Raw genomic sequence first — 20,587 nt, 5'->3', positions numbered from 1 at the left:
ATCATTATATTCTAGCGTGTTTTCCTCACCATGTCAAGTAAGACCTGGCTCATGCAAACAAAACTCTGCAGCTGCCCTGGCCCAGCCAGCAAGGATGGTGGAGTCTACATGACAGTCCAGATGATGTTCAGTACTGGCTGCCACAATTTGGCACAACCCTGAGGGGGCTTCCCTCATTGCTCAGCTGGTAAAGAATCCGCCTGCAATGCAGGAGACCTCAGTTCCATCCCTGGGTCAGGAAGATCCCCTGGAGAAGGGAATGACTTCCCACTCCAGTATTCTGGCCTGGAGAGTCCATGGGATCTCAAACAGTCAACACGACTGAGCGACTCTCACTGAGGCGACAAGAAAATGCCTCATAGAGACTCCCCAAACGCCCTCGGATGCGCAGCCGGCCTCGCTGCAGCCGACACCGCACCTGTGAGGAGAGCCCGCTGAGACCGCAGGGCTTCCCTGTGACGCGGCTTTGGCCTCACGCTTGTCTGACCAGAGCCCTCTCCTGCCCTCTGGTGATCCTTAGCGGAAACGCACACCCCAAAGCTCCCTGAAGGTCTGCAGGAAGGAAATCTAGTTCCGGGTGAGAGATGACCCGGAAGTGAAGCTGCAGGCGCACCTCCCCGAAGGTCGCTGTGGCGAGAGGCTCAGTGACAGACGCAGAAGACCCACGGGTTCGACTTGTGCGCATCCTTTCCGACCCCGCTCCCGCCTATTCCCGACAGCTGGCGATTCTGACTAACAGCACGGCGGGCCCCAGGCCCGGCACCGCGTGCCCGCTGCACTTCAGAGGTGACAGCCAGGGGGCGGGAGCGGCCTTCCGAAGACTTTGACGCCAGCCCTCAAGACTTCCCTGGCGGTTCAGACGGTAAAGCGTCTGTCTACAATGCGGGAGACCCGGGTTCGATCCCTGGGTCGGGAAGATCCCCTGGAGAAGGAAATGGCAATCCACTCCAGTACTATTGCCTGGAAAATCCCATGGACAGAGGAGCCTGGTAGGCTGCAGTCCATGCGGTCGCAAAGAGTCAGACACGACTGAGCGACTTCCCTTTCTCAAGAGACCGCGACAGCCCTTGTCCAGTTCCTGTCAGTTCAGTCGCTCTGTGTATAGGACTCTTTGCTACCTCATGGACTGCAGCACGGCCAGGCCTCCCTGTCCATCACCAACTCCCGGATGATGCCATCCAACCAGCTCGTCCTCTGTCGTCCCCTTCTGCTCCTGCCTTCAATCTTTCCCAACATCAGAGCCTTTTCCAATGAGTCAGTTCTTCGCATCAGGGGGCCAAAGTATTAGAGTTTCAGCTTCAACATCAGTCCTCCCAATGAACACTCAGGACTGATCTCCTTTAGGAAGGACTGGTTGGATCTCCTTGCAGTCCAAGGGACCCTCAAGAATCTTCTCCAACACCACAGTTCAAAAGTATCGATTCTTCAGTGCTTAGCTTTCTTTATGGTCCAACTCTCACATCCTTACATGACTACTGGAAAAACCATAGCTTTGACTATACAGTCCTTTGTTGGCAAAGTAATATCTCTGCTTTTAATAAGCTGTCTAGGTTGGAGAAGGCAATGGCAGCCCACTCCAGTACTCTTGCCTGGAAAATCCATGGGCAGAGGAGCCTGGTAGGCTGCAGTCCATGGGGTCGCTGAGGGTCGGACATGATTGAGCGACTTCACTTTCACTTTTCACTTTCATGCATTGGAGAAGGAAATGGCAACCCACTCTGGTTTTCTTGCTTGGAGAATCCCAGGGACAGGGGAGCCTGGTGGGCTGCCGTCTCTGGGGTCGCACAGAGTTGGACATGACCGAAGCGACTTAGCAGACAGGTTATGAAGCTATCTGGGGAGAGACTGCCCCTCCCAGGGATAGCCAGTTCTTAGAGATGGCAAAAACTGCGCAGGAAGCACATCCTTCACAGACAAGGCAGCCAGTCCCAGATTTATAAACCCAACCACGTATTTGTCTTATTCTCACATATCAAACCATTATTCACCTGCCTTAAATCATCCCAGGGCCAGGTACCATCAGTTGAAGACCCATATCCCACTGGAATCACTCAGAGTGTCTACTCCTCGACTTTTCTTTGCCCTCTGAAGCTCCAGTAAAGCTCCTTCCTCTTCCCTACTCACAAATAGAGGGGAGGGGAAAGGGGGTAGGTTTTGTAGGCAGCGCCAGCGCTGTTCTTCGGGAAAATTGTGAAGTGTGTGTGTGTGTGTGTGTGTGGATTCCTCAGCACCCTTTCTGTGCTGCTCCCAAATTTCCCAAGGTCTCCCACCTTCCCCTGTCCTCTTGGTTTCTTGGAGAGGGACCCAAGTGCCTCTCTCCATTCTCTAGGGCAGTTGTCTTCATTTTTGTTCACTTATAGTTTACAATAAGAAAATCTGTGTACCCTACTGCTCATTAAAAAAAAAAGAACTTTGTATTTAAGTGTAGCAGATTAAAAATGTGATAGTTTTAGGTGAACAGAGAAGGGACTCAGCCACACACATATATATACACATGTGTCCATTCTTCTTCAGACCCCTGTCTCATCCAGGCTGCCACACAACACTGAGCAGAGCTCCCTGTTGCTGTTCAGCAGGTCCTTGTCGCTTGTCCATTTTAAATATAGCAGTGTGTATGGCACCTCACTCCAGTACTCTTGCCTGGAAAATCCCATGGACGGAGGAGCCTGGAAGGCTGCAGTCCGTGGGGTCGCTGAGGGTTGGACCCGACTGAGCGACTTCGCTTTCACTTTTCACTTTGATGCATTGGAGAAGGAAATGGCAACCCACTCCAGTGTTCTTGCCTGGAGAATCCCAGGGACAGAGGAGCCTGGTGGGCTGCCGTCTATGGGGTCACACAGAGTCGGACACGACTGAAGTGACTTAGCAGCAGCAGCAGTGTGTACCTGTGCACCCCAAACTCTCTAACCATCCCTTACCTTCATCCTTCCCCGGGCAACCAGAGGTTTGTTCTCTATGTAAATAGAGTAAATAACTTCATTTGTATCATTTCTTTTTAGATTCCACGTGTAAGGGATGTCATATGATATTTCTCCTTCTCTGACTTACTGCACTCAGTATGACAATCTCTAGGCCTATCCATGTCGCGTAATATTAATGTGAATAATAATAATAATAACGTGAATGGCATTATTTCATTCTTTTTGATGGCTGCCTACTGCTCATTTTAAAATCACTAAAATTTTATCATACATTTGAATAAGTTTGTTTCTTGTTAATCGTGCTCATGTATACTTGCTCAATTGTGTCTGACTCTTTGTATCCTTATGGACTGTAGCCCGCCAGGCTTTACTGTCCACGGAATTCCCCAGGCAGGAATACTAGAGCATGTTGCTGTTTCCTGCTCCAGGGGATCTTCCCGACTCAGGGATTGAACCCACGTCTCCTGTGACTCCTGCATTCGCAAGTGGATTCTTTACTTTTGTGCCACCTGGAAAGCCTTCTTATTAATAGATCGTCCAAAATATTAAATATCTTATAATTTGAACTAGAATGACTGATTATAAGTGGAATCAATATTTTAAAATACATTTTGATGAAATAGGTCTTGACTACTCTGCTGAATGGGCTTCCCAGGTGGCACTAGTGGTTAAGAACCCACCTGCCAATGCAAGATATTTGAGAGACACAAGTTCAATCCCTGGGTTGTGGTCAGGAAGCTCCCCAACTGGAGGAGGGCCTGGCAACCCCCTCCAGTATTCTTGCCTAGAGAATTCCATGGACAGAGAAGCCTGCCAAGCTGCCAAGCCTGGCAAAGCCTGGCAAAGCATAGGGTCGCAAAGAGTCAGACATGGCTGAAGTGACTTAGCATATATGCAGCTTGCTGAATAAGCATAGCTCACCTAAAGAAGTGATATTGCACTTTATCTGTGAGTGTTATCCAGTGTATACATAATCGTTTTGGTAGCCTCACAAACCATTCGATTTATATTTAAAGGAATAAGCATCATTATCCATGCTTTTTACCCTGTTGTGAATTTAATGTTCCAACATGGGCCTAACACCCTATTTCTCAGGCTAAACTTCACTTTTAATAGAAATGTATGTAAGATACCTATGCTTTGTTTAATCATTGCAAAAGGGTTACTTGAACAAAAGCTTTGATACTTACTTGTTTTGCTCTCAGAGGTATGAGCCAAGCACTGTGGTGAGATCTGAAATAGGGTTGGAAGACAGGTATGCCATCATCTCATACCACTGGGGAGTGAGGCATTTCACGCAGATCAATTTTAGGGAAAAGTACACAGAAATGGTGACATCACTTACAACTATTCGTGTAAGTGCACACTTTGGAAAGTTTTCAGGTATCATCGTGGCTGTGAATGCCTATTGTTATCCTTTAAACCATAATTCTATTTCAGACTTTATATTAATGAATTAAAATCATTCATCCTGTTAAAAGAAACTGGATATCATGGAGCTAATTGTAAAACATATTTTGGAAGGTGGTGACTGCAGCCATGAAATTAAAAGATGCTTACCCCTTGGAAGGAAAGTTATGACCAACCTAGATAGCGTATTCAAAAGCAGAGACATTACTTTGCCAACAAAGTTTCGTCTAGTCAAGGCTATGGTTTTTCCTGTGGTCATGTATGGATGTGAGAGTTGGACTGTGAGGAAGGCTGAGCGCTGAAGAATTGATGCTTTTGAACTGTGGTGTTGGAGAAGACTCTTGAGAGTCCCTTGGACTGCAAGGAGATCAGCCCTGGGATTTCTTTGGAAGGAATGATGCTAAAGCTGAAACTCCAGTACTTTGGCCACCTGATATGAAGAGTTGACTCATTGGAAAAGACTCTGATGCTGGGAGGGATTGAGGGCAAGAGAAGAAGGGGACGACAGAGGATGAGATGGCTGGATGGCATCACTGATTCGATGGACGTGAGTCTGAGTGAACTCCAGGAGTTGGTGATGGACAGGGAGGCCTGGCGTGCTGCGATTCATGGGGTCGCAAAGAGTCAGAATTTGCCTGCAATGCAGGAGACCCGGGTTCAATCTTCCTGGGTCAGGAAGATCCTGTGGAGAAGGAAATGGCAACCCACTCCAGGACTCTTGCCTGGAGAATTCCATGGACAGAGGAGCCTGGTGGGCTACAGTCCATGGGGTCATAGAGTCAGACACGACTGAGCGACTGACAGACACACACGGTCGATTTACAATGTTGCATGTTTGTCTTCAATATATAAAATAACGCATTACTTGAGACGTTTCAAATGGGATTGATTTTTTTTTTCCTTCTGCCACAAGTCCTCATTTCTTCTTTAAGTAGCCTAGAAATGAAAACCTAACTTTTTAGTAGTTGGGCTTTCCTGATTGCTCAGATGGTGAAGAGTATGCCTGCAATACAGAAAATGCGGGTTCGATCCCTGGGTTGGGAAGATCCCCTGGAGAAGGGGATGGCTACTCACTCCAGTATTCTTGCCTGGAGAATTCCATGGATAGAGGAGCCTGGTGGGCTTCAGGGATCACAAAGAGTTGGACACAACTGAGCAGCTTTGTAGTAATGTCAACTACAAATTGGCACATGCCAAAAGCATTGCCAGCAGCTGAACAACAAGGGCATCTGCCATCTGCCGCCATGGAGACTGAGCCCTGTGCTGCCGAAGCTATTGACTTTCAACATCCCCTGAGGGAGTTCAGGATGGACTGAGGCACTCTGTGCTCCATGGAATCTGGTGGGACAGGTTGTTAGATAGTTGGAAATTTTCAGGAACAGATTTTATGATCCTAATCCTTGCATCTCCTCTTATCTAGAAAGGCACTAAATCCCTTCATGATGACATCAGATCCTCATGATGTCTTTTCATGACTAGCAGAAAACCTCTGATAAAGTAAACACTTGATTGCATTGAAGTCCCCCTTCACTGAAAGCTTATATATTGACCTTCCTCCACTACATCTTTGGAGCAGTCTCTCAGAGCTATCTGGTGCTGCTTCCCAGGCAGAGCTGGACCATAAAGAGAGCTGAGCACTAAAGAATTGATGCTTTTGAACTGTGGTGTTGGAGAAGACTCTTGAGAGTCACTTGGACTCCAAGGAGATTCAACCAGTCCATCCTAAATGAAATCAGTCCTGAATATTCATTGGAAGGACTAATGCTGAAGCTGAAACTCCAATACTTTGGCCACCTGATGCAAAGAACTAACTCCTTAGAAAATACCCTGATGCTGGGAAAGATTGAAGGCAGGAGGAGAAGGGGACAACAGAGGATGAGATGGTTGGATGGCATCACCGACTCAATGGACATGAATTTGAGTAAACTCCAGGAATGGTGATGGACAGGGAGGCCTGGCGTGCTGTAGTCCATGGGGTCGCAAAGAATTGGACATGACTGAAAAACTAAACTGAACTGAAGTCACATCCATACATGGCTACTGGAAAAACCATAGCTTTGACTAGATGGACCTTTGTTGGCAAAGTAATACCTCTGCTTTTTAATATGCTATCTAGGTTGATCATAGCTTTACTTCCAAGGAGCAAGCCTCTTTTAATTTCACGGGTGCAGTCACCATCTGCAGTGATTTTAGAGCCCCCCCAAAATAAAGTCTGTTACTGTTTCCATTGTTTCCCCATCTATCTACCATGAAGTGATGGGACCAGACACCATGATCTTAATTTTCTGAATGTTGAGTTTTAAGCCTACTTTTGCACTCTCCTCTTTCACTTTCATCAAGAGGCTCTTTAGTTATTCTTCACTTTCTGCCATAAGGGTGGTGTCATCTAATATCTCAGGTTATTGATATTTCTCCCAGCAATCTTGATTCCAGCTTGTGCTTCATCCAGCCCAGCATTTCGCATGATGTACTCTGCGTCTAAGTTAAATAAGCAGGGTGACAATATACAGCCTTGACGTACTCCTTTTCCTGTTTGGAACCAGTCTGTTGCTCCATGTCCAGTTCTCACTGTTGCTTGGTGACCTGCATACAGATTTCTCAGGAGCAGGTCAGGTGGTCTGGTATTACCAACTCTTGAAGAATCTTCCACAGTTTGTTGTGATCCACACAGTCAAAGGCTTTGGCATAGTCAATAAAGCAGAAATAGATGTTTCTTTGGAACTCTTTTGCTTTTGTTGATGATACAACAGATGTTGGCAAATTTATCTCTGGTTCCTCTGCCTTTCCTAAATCTAGCTGGAACATCTGGAGGTTCATGGTTCACATACTGTTAAAGCCTGGCTTGGAGAATTTTGAGCATTACTTTACTAGCATGTGAGATGAGTGCACTTATGTGGTAGTTTGACCATTCTTTGGCATTGCCTTTCTTTGGGATTGGAATGAAAACTGACCTTTTCCAGTCCTGTGACCATACTGAGTTTTCCAGATTTGCTGGCATATTGAGTGCAGCACTTTTGCAGCATCATCTTTCAGGATTTGAAACAGCTCAACTGGAATTCCATCACCTCCACTAGCTTGTTCATAGTGATGCTTCCTAAGGCCCACGAGACTTTGCATTCCAGGATGTCTGGTTCTAGGTGAGTGATCACACCACTGTGATTATCTGGGTCATGAAGATCTTTTTTTGTGTAGTTCTGTGTGTTTCTGCCACCTCTTCTTAATATCTTCTGCTTCTGTTAGGACCATACTATTTCTATCCTTTATTGTGCCTGTCTTTGTATGAAATATTCCCTTGGTATCTCTAATTTTCTTGAAGAGATCTCTAGTTTTTCCCATTCTATTATTTTCCTCTATTTCTTTGCATTAATCGCTGAGGAATGCTTTCTTATCTCTCCTTGCTATTATTTGGAACTCTGCATTCATATGGGTATATCTTTCCTTTTCTCCTTTGCCTTTCACTTCTCTTCTTTTCTCAGCTATTTGTAAGGCCATCTCAGACAACTGTTTTGCCTTTTTGCATTTCTTTTTCTTGGGGGTGGTCTTGATACCTGTCTCCTGTACAATGTCATGAACATAGTTCTTCAGGCACTCTGTCTATCAGATCTAATCCTTTGAATCTATTTCTCACTTCCACTGTGTAATTTTAAGGGATTTGATTGAGGTCATACCTTAATGGTCTGGTGGTTTTCCTACTTTCTTCAATTTAAGTCTGAATTTGGCAATAAGGAGTTCATGATCTGAGCCACAATCAGCTCCAAGTCTTATTTTTGCTGACTGTATAGAGCTTCTCCATCTTTGGCTGCAAAGAATATAATCAATCTGATTTTCGTGTTGACCATCTGGTGATGTCCATGTGTAAAGTCTTCTCTGTGTTGTTGGAAGAGGGTGTTTGCTATGACCAGTGTGTTCTCTTGGCAAAACTCTGTTAGCCTTTGACCTGCTTCGTTTTGTACACCAAGGCAAAACTTGCCTGTTACTCCAGGTATCTCTTGATGTCCTACTTTTGCATTCCAGTCCCCTATAATGAAAAGGACATCTTTTTGGGGTGTTAGTTCTGGAAGGTCTTGTAGGTCTTCATAGAACTGTTCAGCTTCTTCAGCATTACTGGTCGGGGCCTAGACGTGGGTTACCATGCTATTGAATGGTTTGCCTTGGAAACAAACAGAGGTCATTCTCTCAGTTTTGAGATTGTATCTAAGTAATTGCAAAATGCAGTCCTCATTTTGCCCCAAATAAAACTTAATTCACAACTCTCAAGTTGTGCATCTTTTTTAGTCAACAGTAGTTACAGTTTAGATAAAGTTTGGCAAATTATAAACTGTGCACCAAATTGGATCCAATACATGTTTTGTATGGCCCCTAAGCTAAGAATGGTTTCTACATTTTTAAACTGTTGAAAAAAAATCAGAGAAAAGTAATGTTTTTTTAGAAGAAAAACTACATGAAATTCAAATATCAATGTCCATAAATAAAATTTTATTGGAACATGTGTACAATCTTTTAGCCACAGGTTGCTTATAGTGATGGGTATATAGTTCCTTGCAGTGACAAGGTTGAGTCAGATCAGATCAGTCGATCAGTCGCTCAGTCGTGTCCGACTCTTTGTGACCCCATGAATCCCAGCATGCCAGGCCTCCCTGTCCATCACCAACTCCCGGAGTTCACTGAGACTCACGTCCATTGAGTCAGTGATGCCATCCAGCCATCTCATTCTCTGTCGTCCCCTTCTCCTCCTGCCCCCAATCCCTCCCAGCATCAGAGTCTTTTCCAATGAGTCAACTCTTCGCATGAGATGGCCAAAGTACTGGAGTTTCAGCTTTAGCATCATTCCTTCCAAAGAAATCCCAGGGCTGATCTCCTTCAGAATGGACTGGTTGGATCTCCTTGCAGTCCAAGGGACTCTCAAGAGTCTTCTCCAACACCACAGTTCAAAAACATCAATTCTTCAGCACTCAGCCTTCTTCACAGTCCAACTCTCACAACCATACATGACCACAGGAAAAATCATAGCCTTGACTAGACGAACCTTTGTTGGCAAAGTAATGTCTCTGCTTTTGAATATGCTATCTAGGTTGGTCATAACTTTCCTTCCAAGGGGTAAGCATCTTTTAATTTCATGGCTGCAGTCACCATCTGTAATGATTTTGGAGCCCAGAAAAATAAAGTCTGACACTGTTTCCACTGTTTCCCCATCTATTTCCCATGAAGTGGTGGGACCGGATGCCATGATCTTTGTTTTCTGAATGTTGAGCTTTAAGCCAACTTTTTCACTCTCCACTTTCACTTACATCAAGAGGCTTTTGAGTTCCTCTTCACTTTCTGCCATAAGGGTGGTGTCATCTACATATCTGAGGTTATTGATATTTCTCCCGGCAATCTCGATTCCAGTTTGTGTTTCTTCCAGTCCAGCGTTTCTCATGATGTACTCTGCATATAAGTTAAATAAACAGGGTGACAATATACAGCCTTGATGTACTCCTTTCCCTATTTGGAATCAGTCTGTTGTTCCATGGCCAGTCTAACTATTGCTTTCTGACATGCATACAGATTTCTCAAGAGGCAGATCAGGTGGTCTGGTATTCCCATCTCTTGAAGAATTTTTCCACAGTTTATTGTGATCCACACAGTCAAAGGCTTTGGCATAGTCAATAAAGCGGAAATAGATGTTTTTCTGGAACTCTCTTGCTTTTTCTATGATCCAGCGGATGTTGGCAATTTGATCTCTGGTGCCTCTGCCTTTTCTAAAACCAGCTTGAACATCAGGAAGTTCACGGTTCACATATTGCTGAAGCCTGGCTTGGAGAATTTTGAGCCTTACTTTACTAGCATGTGAGATGAGTGCAATTGTGCGGTAGTTTGAGCATTCTTTGGCATTGCCTTTCTTTGGGATTGGAATGAAAACTGACATTTTCCAGTCCTGTGGCCACTGCTGAGTTTTCCATATTTGCTGGCATATTGAGTGCAGCACTTTCACAGCATCATCTTTCAGGATTTGGAATAGCTCAACTGGAATTCCATCACCTCCACTAGCTTTGTTTGTAGTGATGCTTTCTAAGGCCCACTTGACTTCACATTCCAGGATGTCAGGCTCTAGGTCAGTGATCACACCATCGTGATTATCTGGGTCGTGAAGATCTTTTTTGTACAGTTCTTCTGTGTATTCTTGCCATCTTTTCTTAATATCTTCTGCTTCTGTTAGGTCCATACCATTTCTGTCCTTTATCGAGCTCATCTTTGCATGAAATGTTCCTTTGGTATCTCTGATTTTCTTGAAGAGATCTCTAGTCTTTCCCATTCTGTTGTTTTCCTCTATTTCTTTGCATTGATCGCTGAAGAAGGCTTTCTTATCTCTTCTTGCTATTTTTTGGAACTCTGCATTCAGATGCTTATATCTTTCCTTTTCTCCTTTGCTTTTCACTTCTCTTCTTTTCACAGCTATTTGTAAGGCCTCCCCAGACAGCCATTTTGCTTTTTTGCATTTCTTTTCTATGGGAATGGTCTTGATCCCTGTCTCCTGTACAATGTCATGAACCTCATTCCATAGTTCACCAGGCACTCTATCTATCAGATCTAGGCCCTTAAATCTATTTCTCACTTCCACTGTATAATCATAAGGGATTTGATTTAGGTCATACCTGAATGGTCTAGTGGTTTTCCCTACTTTCTTCAGTTTAAATCTGAATTTGGCACTAAGGAGTTCATGGTCTGAGCCACAGTCAGCTCCTGGTCTTGTTTTTGCTGACTGTATAGAGCTTCTCCATCTTTGGCTGCAAAGAATATAATTAATTTGATTTCAGTGTTGACCATCTGGTGATGTCCATGTATAGAGTCTTCTCTTGTGTTGTTGGAAGAGGGTGTTTGTTATGACCAGTGCATTTTCTTGGCAAAACTCTATTAGTCTTTGCCCTGCTTCATTCCGTATTCCAAGGCCAAATTTGCCTGTTACTCCAGGTGTTTCTTGACTTCCTACTTCTGCATTCCAGTCCCCTATAATGAAAAGGACATCTTTTTGGGGTGTTAGTTCTAAAAGGTCTTGTAGGTCTTCATAGAACCATTCAACTTCAGCTCTTTCAGCGTTACTGGTTGGGGCATAGACTTGGATTACTGTGATACTGAATGGGTTGCCTTGGAAACGAACAGAGATCATTCTGTTGTTTTTGAGATCGCATCCAAGTACTGCATTTCAGACTCTTTTGTTGAGCATGATGGCTACTCCATTTCTTCTGAGGGATTCCTGCCCACAGTAGTAGATATAATGGCATCTGAGTTAAATTCACCCATTCCAGTCCATTTCAGTTCGCTGATTCCTAGAATGTCGACATTCACTCTTGCCATCTCCTGTTTGACCACTTCCAATTTGCCTTGATTCATGGACCTGACATTCCAGGTTCCTATGCAATATTGCTCTTTATAGCATCGGACCTTGCTTCTATCACCAGTCACATCCACAGCTGGGTATTCTTTTTGCTTTGGCTCCATCCCTTCATTCTTTCTGGAGTTATTTCTCCACTGATCTCCAGTAGCATATTGGGCACCTACTGACCTGGGGAGTTTCTCTTTCAGTATTCCCTTTTCATACTGTTCATGGGGTTCTCAAGGCAAGAATACTGAAGTGGTTTGCCATTCCCTTCTCCAGTGGACCACATTCTGTCAATCTCTCCACCATGACCCGCCCGTCTTGGGTTGCCCCATGGGCATGGCTTAGTTTCATTGAGTTAGACAAGGCTGTGGTCCTAGTGTGATTAGATTGACTAGTTTTCTGTGAGTATGGTTTCAGTGTGTTTGCCCTCTGACGCCCTCTTGCAACACCTACCGTCTTACTTGGGTTTCTCTTACCTTGGGCGTGGGATATCTCTTCACAGCTGCTCCAGCAAAGCGCAGCCATTGCTCCTTACCTTGGACGAGGGGTATCTCCTCACCACCACCCTTCCTGACCTTCAACGTGGGATAGCTCCTCTAGGCCCTCCTGCGCCCACGAAGCCACGGCTACTTTTAGTTGCAACAAAAACTGTATAGACAGAAATGTCAAAAATATTTACTATCTGGTCCTGTACATATGTTTTTCTTCTCTGCATAAGATAATTTTCATACAACTAAGAGTATGCTCCAGGGTCAACATAAAGTAGTGTGCAGACTGAGTTGACTTTGCACATTGTTTTTAAAAGACCAGAAAAGCATGGTTTGAAATAGAATTCCATCTAGTGGTTTTCTATATCCTTCAGAATGAAGTCTAAGTTCATTATCATGGTCAAGAAGGTCATTCTTGATATTGTGCTTCCCTATTTCTGCTACACTCTGCCTTCAGTCACTCTGGCTCTCTGCTAAAAGTTGCTGGGAGGGATTGCGAGAAGAAGGAGAAGGGGATGACAGAGGATGAGATGGTTGGATGGCATCACTGACTCAATGGACATAAGTTTGGGTAAACTCCGGGAGTTGGTGATGGACAGGGAGGCCTGGTGTGTTGCGATCCATGGGGTGGCAAAGAGTCAGACACGACTGAGCGATCGAACTGAACTGCTGTTGTGGGACGCCCAACTCAGGGTCTTTGCACTGGACCTCCCTGCTCCACACCCACCCCCCCCACAGGTATCAGCATAACCTACTTGCTCATTGCATTTTTCATCCTGTTCGAATGTTATCTCACCAAGAGGCTTTCCTTAACATACTTTTATTTGCTAAAATATAAATCACTTGAGAGCAGGAACTTTAAGACAGTTTAATTCAATACTGTATTTTAGAAGTGCAGCTCAGAGTAGATGCTCAAGAGTATTTGTTGATTGAATGAATACATGATCCCCTGAAATGAATGTGTGAGTTACTACATCCAAGGGAGATTCATATTTAAAATACTGCAAGTTCCATTGACAGAGCACATGTGTGCACACACGGACTATCCTGCTTCATTAATGAAAAGATTTAGGGCAGAAAAAAAAAAGTGAGTAAAACACCTTGGAACTCAGAAGACATTTGCGGATGAAACTGAACCACTGTCGGCCAGACTTCATAAACCCGCTATAGCCGTGGGCACTCAGAAGCTAGTTGCAGTGTGCTAGTCGCTCAGTCGTGTCCGACTCTTTGCAACCCCATGGACTGTAGCCCACCAGGTTCCTCCATCCATGGGGTTCTCCAGGCAAGAATACTGGAGTGGGTTGCCATTTCCTTCTCCAGGAGATCTTCTCGACCCAGGGGTTGAACCTAGGTCTCCCACATTGTAGGCAGACGCTTTACCATCTGAGCCACCAGGGAAGATCCATTGTATTATTAGGGCCCCTGATAATTGTCTGTTAGTCATTAAAGGGGTCTGTGGTGTGGACCTTTTTCACGTTTAAGATGACTGACTCCCAGAGAAGTTATTTGCCTTAACTCTCACTTTCCTATGCAACTGAGCTAGTGGATTCTGTGAGTCTAAGGATTACCAATTGGAAAACCAATATGCAGGTGGTGTTTTGCAATATGAAGTATGCCTAATTGAAACTCTTCGAAGCAGAAAATACTGACATAGTTTTTCTAACAATCCGCTATGGAAATAAGATAGGAAAATGGGTGGGATTTGTCCAAAACCGAAAGTTGGCCTGGAGACAGAATGCAAATAGAGGAAATAAGTGAGAATTGTGAAGAGTTGATGTCTTAAGAATTGGTGGTAAAATCCACCTTACTTAGCGTCTTTTTAAATGACCTGGAGGAAGCTCTATTAAAGAATTAGTGGATTTAAATCGACTTTTTCATTGTTTGGCAGGAAGGGTTTAGATAAGAGATAGCAGTCATTCACATGTTAAGGAATCCTATCTCCACCTGAGGGATTTGAAAAGCTGACTTTGAGCTGATAAAATGCACTCTTACCACCCCAAAGAAATGTGGGTTAAAGAAAAAAAAAGTTTGTGTGCCCACTTGCAAATGCATGCCCTGTTGTTGGAGTCATGGGGGAAGTACTCATTACCTGAATTATTGACTGAACGTGGAATATAAACAAAAATTTTGGAAGACAAGGAGCCTGAGTGAGTTTTGGGTTAAAATAATATTTTTCTAAAAGGTAACTGAAACCTCCCTTGGAAATTCTGACACCACCTCCAACTACCACCACAAAACAACCAAAAAACCTTTTCCTACTCTTATGTAAAGGAATGGGGTTGATACAGTAGCAATATTGTGTAGTTCTTCTCTTTTGTTACTGGGGAAAACAGCATTTTTGAAGGGCAACTAAACTCACTGGAAAGACTGGGGCAGGCATGGGTAGGAGACAGCTGAGAGATCGTGAAAGTGCTATGAATACGTTGAGAAGAAAGAGGAATGTAAGGTAGAAGGTGAGAAGGTGATTTTTGCCCATTGTTTTTTTTTTTTTCCACCAGTCAAGACCTGCCAAGGTTTGCATATCTATTGTTGGTTTCCCTAGGTGTAACTGAATACTTTACATAACCTGGATTCAAATTACCTTTCCAAAATCTTCTTTCCTTCCAGCCTCAGACCACCAGCAAGCAGCATTTAAGTGTACCTAACTAATGAATGTAAATTGTTGGCATTCTCATTTTTATTCTTGAAAACCCATTCAGCTGCCCTATTCTGTGAAAGTGAAAGAGAAGTCGCTCAGTCCTGTCCCACTCTTTGTGACCCCATGGACTGTAGCCCACCAGGCTCCTCGGTCCATGGGATTTTCCAGGCAAGAATACTGAAGTGGGTTGCCATTTCCTTCTCCAGGGGATCTTGCCAACCCAGGGATTGAACCCAGGTCTCCCGCATTGTAGGCAGACGCTTTACCATCTGACATTGCCCTCTTCTGTGACGCCGTCCCAAAAGGCCTCCCTGCCTCCTGTGTCAGGATTGCTGCTGCTGCTGCTGCTAAGTCGCTTCAGTTGTGTCTGACTCTGTGCAACCCCATAGACGGCAGCCCACCAGGCTCCCCCGTCCCTGGGATTCTCCAGGCAAGAACACTGGAGTGGACTGCCATTTCCTTCTCCAATGCATGAAAGTGAAAAGTGAAAGTGAAGTCGCTCATATCTGACTCTTAGCGACCCCGTGGACTGAAGCCTACCAGGCTCCTCTGTCCATGGGAGTTTCCAGGCAAGAGTACTGGAGTGGGGTGCCATCGCCTTCTCCGGCGTCAGGATTAGCTGATCCTTTTTTTTCTGGCCTCTCAAAGGAGTTCTCTTACTGCTGACCTCAGCACTTTTATTCTCACTCATTTCATAGCTAATTGTTTACTCCTCCCCACCCCCCAATCAGTGGCTCCTCTAATAAGTGAGGAAATCTTGTTATATCCAACTTCAAAATTTGCTCTGTGTCTTAAGATTTCTACCCAATGTACAAAGAAGGGAACATATTTTAAATGTTTTTCTAAGATAGAGCTGATCTCTTGCAACATTTGAGGCTCATTTAAAGGATCTGGGCAATGGTATAGATCGTGTGTGACATTTTGGCCCAGCCAGGGTGAATCATTAGTTCCTGTCAGAGGAAAGTGACTGTAAAATGATAAAAATTTGCTGGCCTACCCTTTGACTTATATCTTTGGTACTTCTTCACAGTGTTCTTAGAAACTTAACTCAGAGAAAGGAAAATGAGAACTTGAATTCTAACTGGTGATAGTAAATCATAAGGGTAGGGACTGGAGAGATGCTAAGATGAACACAAATTTTTATTGATTGTTTTCTCCCAAAAATGAGAATAATAAGAATCTTTCCCTAGACACTGTTAGCAGAAACACACTGACTGAAACTGCCTACCCTGGCCAAGCACCATAATAACCATTTTCATGAGTTATTTTACATTGGGAGGTCCTAGTAAGAACAGGGAACTAACAAGCCACCACCGATAGGAAGAGTTCAGGAAAGATCAAAAGGAGACTCCACGTGTCTGACCACCTCCCAGAATCCTTCTCTCTGGCATCCATCTTGGCTGAGGAATGTGTTCACCACCAGGAAGGACTCTGGGTCAGAATGGTTGGCCAAGATCAAACCCAGGTCTCCTGCATTGCAGGCGGATTCTTAACTGTCTGAGCCACCAGGGATTGTAGGAAAAATGGAAATTTATAGCCAAGGAGCAGGGTGGGATATCAGTGGATGGGAAATTACTAAGGAAAAAAAAAAAAAAAAAAATCAGGGATCAGGAGATTTCTGGCAAAAAGTTAACCTAACCAGATTTTTGCTGAAGACAGGCCAGGGTATACAGACCTCTTCTGGGGGATGGTGGGGGGTGTTGGGCTTTCCTAGTGGCTCAGATGGTAAAGAATCTGCTTGCAATGCGGGAGACCTGGGTTGGGAAGATTCCCCTGGAGGAAGGCATGCAACCCGCTCCAGTATTCCTGCCTGGAGAATCCCCATGGACAGAGGAGCCTGGTGGGCTACAGCTCATGAGGCCTCAAAGAGTCGGACATGACTGACTGACTAAGCACAGAGGTTTTTGGAGGGAATTAGCAACCTGATTAGTTATCCTGGGTGATCAAATATCTAGGTGAAGGACTCTGGTTAAAGTGACTAGCAGGGTTCTTGATAAAATTAGATTTTACAGGGAAATTCATGGATGGTCCTAGGAGAAGGTTCAGGAGCCTGACTAAAGTTTGGTCAAGCAAAGAGTCTTTGTCACCATTATTTGCAGGAGAAAATACTGCAATAACTTAAAATAGACATGTGTAGTAAGTTTCAATAAATTCCACCGTGTTTAAAAACTGCATGAGATGTGAAGAAATGTGAAAATAAAAATAACGTTAAAGACTGTAACAGTAGAGCTTTAACTGTTTCAACTCTTCTTAATAAAAATAGGAAACATCAAATTTAAATGATCTAAATCACCACATTGAAGTATCTACTTTTGTTTTAAGTAAATAAAGTTCTGTGCTGTGCTTAGTCACTCAGTTCTGTCTGACTCTTTGTGACCCCGTGGTTTTTAGCCCACCAGGCTCCTCCGTCCATGGGGATTCTCCAGACAAGAATACTGGAGTGGGTAGCCTTTCATTCCTCCAAGGAATCTTCCCAATCCAGGGACTGGACCCAGGTCTCCCTCATTGCAGGCAGATTCTTGAGCTTCCTTGAGCCACCAGGGAAGCCCAAGAATACTGGAGTGGGTAGCCTATCCCTTCTCCAGGGAATCTTCCTGACCCAGGAATCGAATCAGGGTCTCCGGCATTGCAGGGGGTTCTTTACCAGCTGAACTACCAGGGAAGCCCAAGTAATTAAAGTACTTCATAAAAATTCTCCTACTTTTTGCAAAATGGAAAACACATTACTCACATTTTGTCACTATAAGTTGACTTACATGAGCAAAATGGTTTTAAATGACTACTAGAGCTTAGTCATTCACCCAATGATCATCGTCCCCTTCAAAAAACAGATGGGTACAGATTTCGAAACATGCCACTTATGCAAGTGCTTGTGTGCTCAGTGGCATCCAGCTCTTTGGGACCTCAAGGACTAGCCCGCCAGGCTCCTCCATCCCTGGGGTTCTCCAGTGCTGAAGTGGGTTGCCATTTCCTCCTGCAGGGGATCTTCCCGACCCAGGGGTCAAACTCATGTCTCCTGTACCTCCTGCATTGCAGGCCGGTTCTTTACCTTGAGCCACTGGGGAAGCCTGCCACTTGTACAAGATCCACCAGTACATCCCGGCTGCTGCCGAGACCTGTTTGTTTCCCTGGCCGCTGGATTTCATATGACCTTTGCTGTGAGCTTGTCTATGAAAATAGAAGATCTGAAGATCAAGAACGGCTAGAGCTGGACTGCCTGTTTCCCTTGCATCAAATACTTATTCCCTATAAATGGTCTAAAGAATTTTTACTGTATTTTGCTACCCATTAAAAATACCTTCAGTTAGAGATCTCTTTTAGGACAACAAGCATCTTTACTATCGCTGTTAGGGTACCCACACCTTTGAGAAGATAAGGTGTAAAGGGCTGATAGCTTCTTAATATAAATTGTCATATTTAATAAATTAGTGCTTTTTCTCAACATTAATGGAGATGAACTAGATGGAGCCAAAGGTGAATGGACCTGGGATGAGGGAGGGGAAGCAAAGGGAAAGGGCAGGTCTCATCAGGCTGCCTTTGTGAGGACGGAGGGAAGGGGCGTGCTGAGAGCTGGAAAGTCATGTCAGGAGAAGTTGTGCAAGACTTTGAAAAATGGGAAAAAAGATTACTGAGTGTTCTGTGGAAGGTTAGGCATTATCCAGTCCAAGCTTCCTGGTTGCCCACGTCTTTCATGGTCTCAGAGATATCACTGTCCACTGAAGGAAAAGGTAACACGGTGGGGCTCAGGACACACTCTTCCAAAGTATGGGGCCGTAGAGCATTGAACGTCTGAGCCTGCAGGAGTCTGAGAAGCTACAGAAGCGAAAGGACGTCTCTGACACTTCCTTCCGCACCCCAATGCCTTCCCTTCTCCGCTGAACTCATAGGACCGTCCTATGAAAAGGCCTCTTCCCATCCCCGGAAGAAAGGGTCAATCCTGTCTCCAAGATGGAAGAACGTCTTGGATGGCATCCCTGGCTCGATGGACGTGAGTCTGAGCAAACTCTGGGAGATGGTGAAGGACACGGCAGCCTGATGTGCTGCAGGCCCCGGGGTCGCAACAGTCGGACAGCTCAGCGACTGAGCCGCGAACCGCAGCCTCATACCCTTTGTCCCACAGTCTTTCTCCGCGACTGTCCACGCCTTGGCAGACCGCGCGGGAAAACGTTCAGGTTTAACCAGTTCTTTAGTTCTTCATTTCCTTATGAAGACTCTCATATCAGATAAAACTGAAATAAACTCACATGCTTTTCTCTTGTTCATTTTAATTTTCAGACTCAGCCAAGGACACTTAAGAGTATCAAGGAAAATGTTTTTCCTCTCCCACAAATACAAATAATTCTTGTGTGTAGAAACACAAACAAGTTTTTGCTAGTGGGGATGTAATTGATTATTGTGTTGGGAATATTGACCAGTTTGGCATCTGTTGCCAAATTCATTTTAACCTATCTGATTGCATGTATCTATGTTTGCTCTTTGAAGTCTCTTCTGACTTGTTTTTTTCAACACCTTCCATTTTTTCCAACACCTTCCTGGTTACACCATTAATTAACACATTTAAAAAATATCTTTGACATATATTCATTTTACATTTGATCAACAGCTATGATTTTCCTTTTTTAAAAAGGTTTAAATTTTAATAATTAAAGAGATCATCCTCGAACATGCCCAGTGGCTTTTCCTGGCAGAGCCAGGGAACACAGACCTGAGAGGCAGCCCCAGCACCTCGGCTGTGGCTTCAGGAGACGAATTCCAAGCAATAGCAGAATTTTAGTCTTTGTTGACTTTTCCCGCTGTTGATACAAACTTATATAGATCTCTGAGTTTTTATGTTTCTTTGTTTAATCTTAACTTGTGGCTGAAGCTATAGAACTGGAGTTATGAGTACTCAATGCATCTGTGTGTGTGTGTGTGTTTATAATTCAGAAAGGCCTTTTAAAGTGATAGTCACTCAGTTGCGTCTGACTCTTTGCAGCCCCATGGACAGTAGCTCTCTAGTCTCCTCCGTTCATGGGATTCTCCAGGCAAGAATACTGGAGTGGGTTGCCATTCCCTCCTCCAGGGGATCTCCCCGACTCAGGAATTGAACCTGGGCTTCCTGAATTGCAGGCAGATCCTTTACTGGCTGAGCCACCAGGGAAGAAAGGCCTTAACCTCTTGGTTTGGCCTTTATCTATTGGCCTAATCTATTATCCAAAGATTTTCCTATCTTTGGATAATATTAATATAGTAGTTAATAAAGTTATTTAAACAACTTTATTCTGATTGGTTTATGAAGAACTAAGAGTTTATATAAATTGTATGCAGAAAATAAAGAAGTTAAATATCCAATATTTTGAAAGTCTTGTACTTAAAAATAAATCTATCCTACAGAAAAAGTGAAGGTCAAACATTTTAAGAATTTAAATGTACATAATTTAGGTGAATCTTGGATAAAATAGAATAGCTAAATAATTTTGGTTAAAAAAAGAGCATTCTTGTCTTCTCTTTGATTTCTCAGTGTTGAGAATAATATAAATGTATGTCATGGAAAAAAAACTTTTCCTCTACATTCTTAGGTTTAAGATTTGGGTGCTTCAAATTAAATTGACAAAAGACAGATTAGCAAGAGAAAAGATAGAGTTTTAGGTATGTACCTACATATATGTAACAGAATTTCACAGAAAAATGTGACTCAGAAGGGTGATTAGAGTTTGAGGCTTATATACCACTTCAAAAGGACAGGAGCAAAACAGAAGAGCATTTATGGAGAAACACATGACTTTTTGGA

The 20,587-nt window shown here is 44.0% G+C and overlaps 1 long non-coding RNA gene across 1 annotated transcript; it reads left to right on the top strand.

The window, feature by feature from the left end:
* The first annotated feature begins 416 nt into the window (after positions 1-416).
* LOC139184238 (uncharacterized) lies at positions 417-19,060 on the top strand. The gene is made up of 2 exons (XR_011567835.1): positions 417-862; positions 17,854-19,060. It is a non-coding gene; the product is annotated as an uncharacterized lncRNA (long non-coding RNA).
* The last annotated feature ends 1,527 nt before the right edge of the window (positions 19,061-20,587 follow it).

The sequence above is a fragment of the Bos indicus genome, chromosome 7, assembly GCF_029378745.1.
Source record: "Bos indicus isolate NIAB-ARS_2022 breed Sahiwal x Tharparkar chromosome 7, NIAB-ARS_B.indTharparkar_mat_pri_1.0, whole genome shotgun sequence".
NCBI classification, from domain to species: domain Eukaryota; kingdom Metazoa; phylum Chordata; class Mammalia; order Artiodactyla; family Bovidae; genus Bos; species Bos indicus.
Note: the sequence above shows the minus strand (reverse complement) of the source record. Positions and strands in the feature narration are given on the sequence as shown.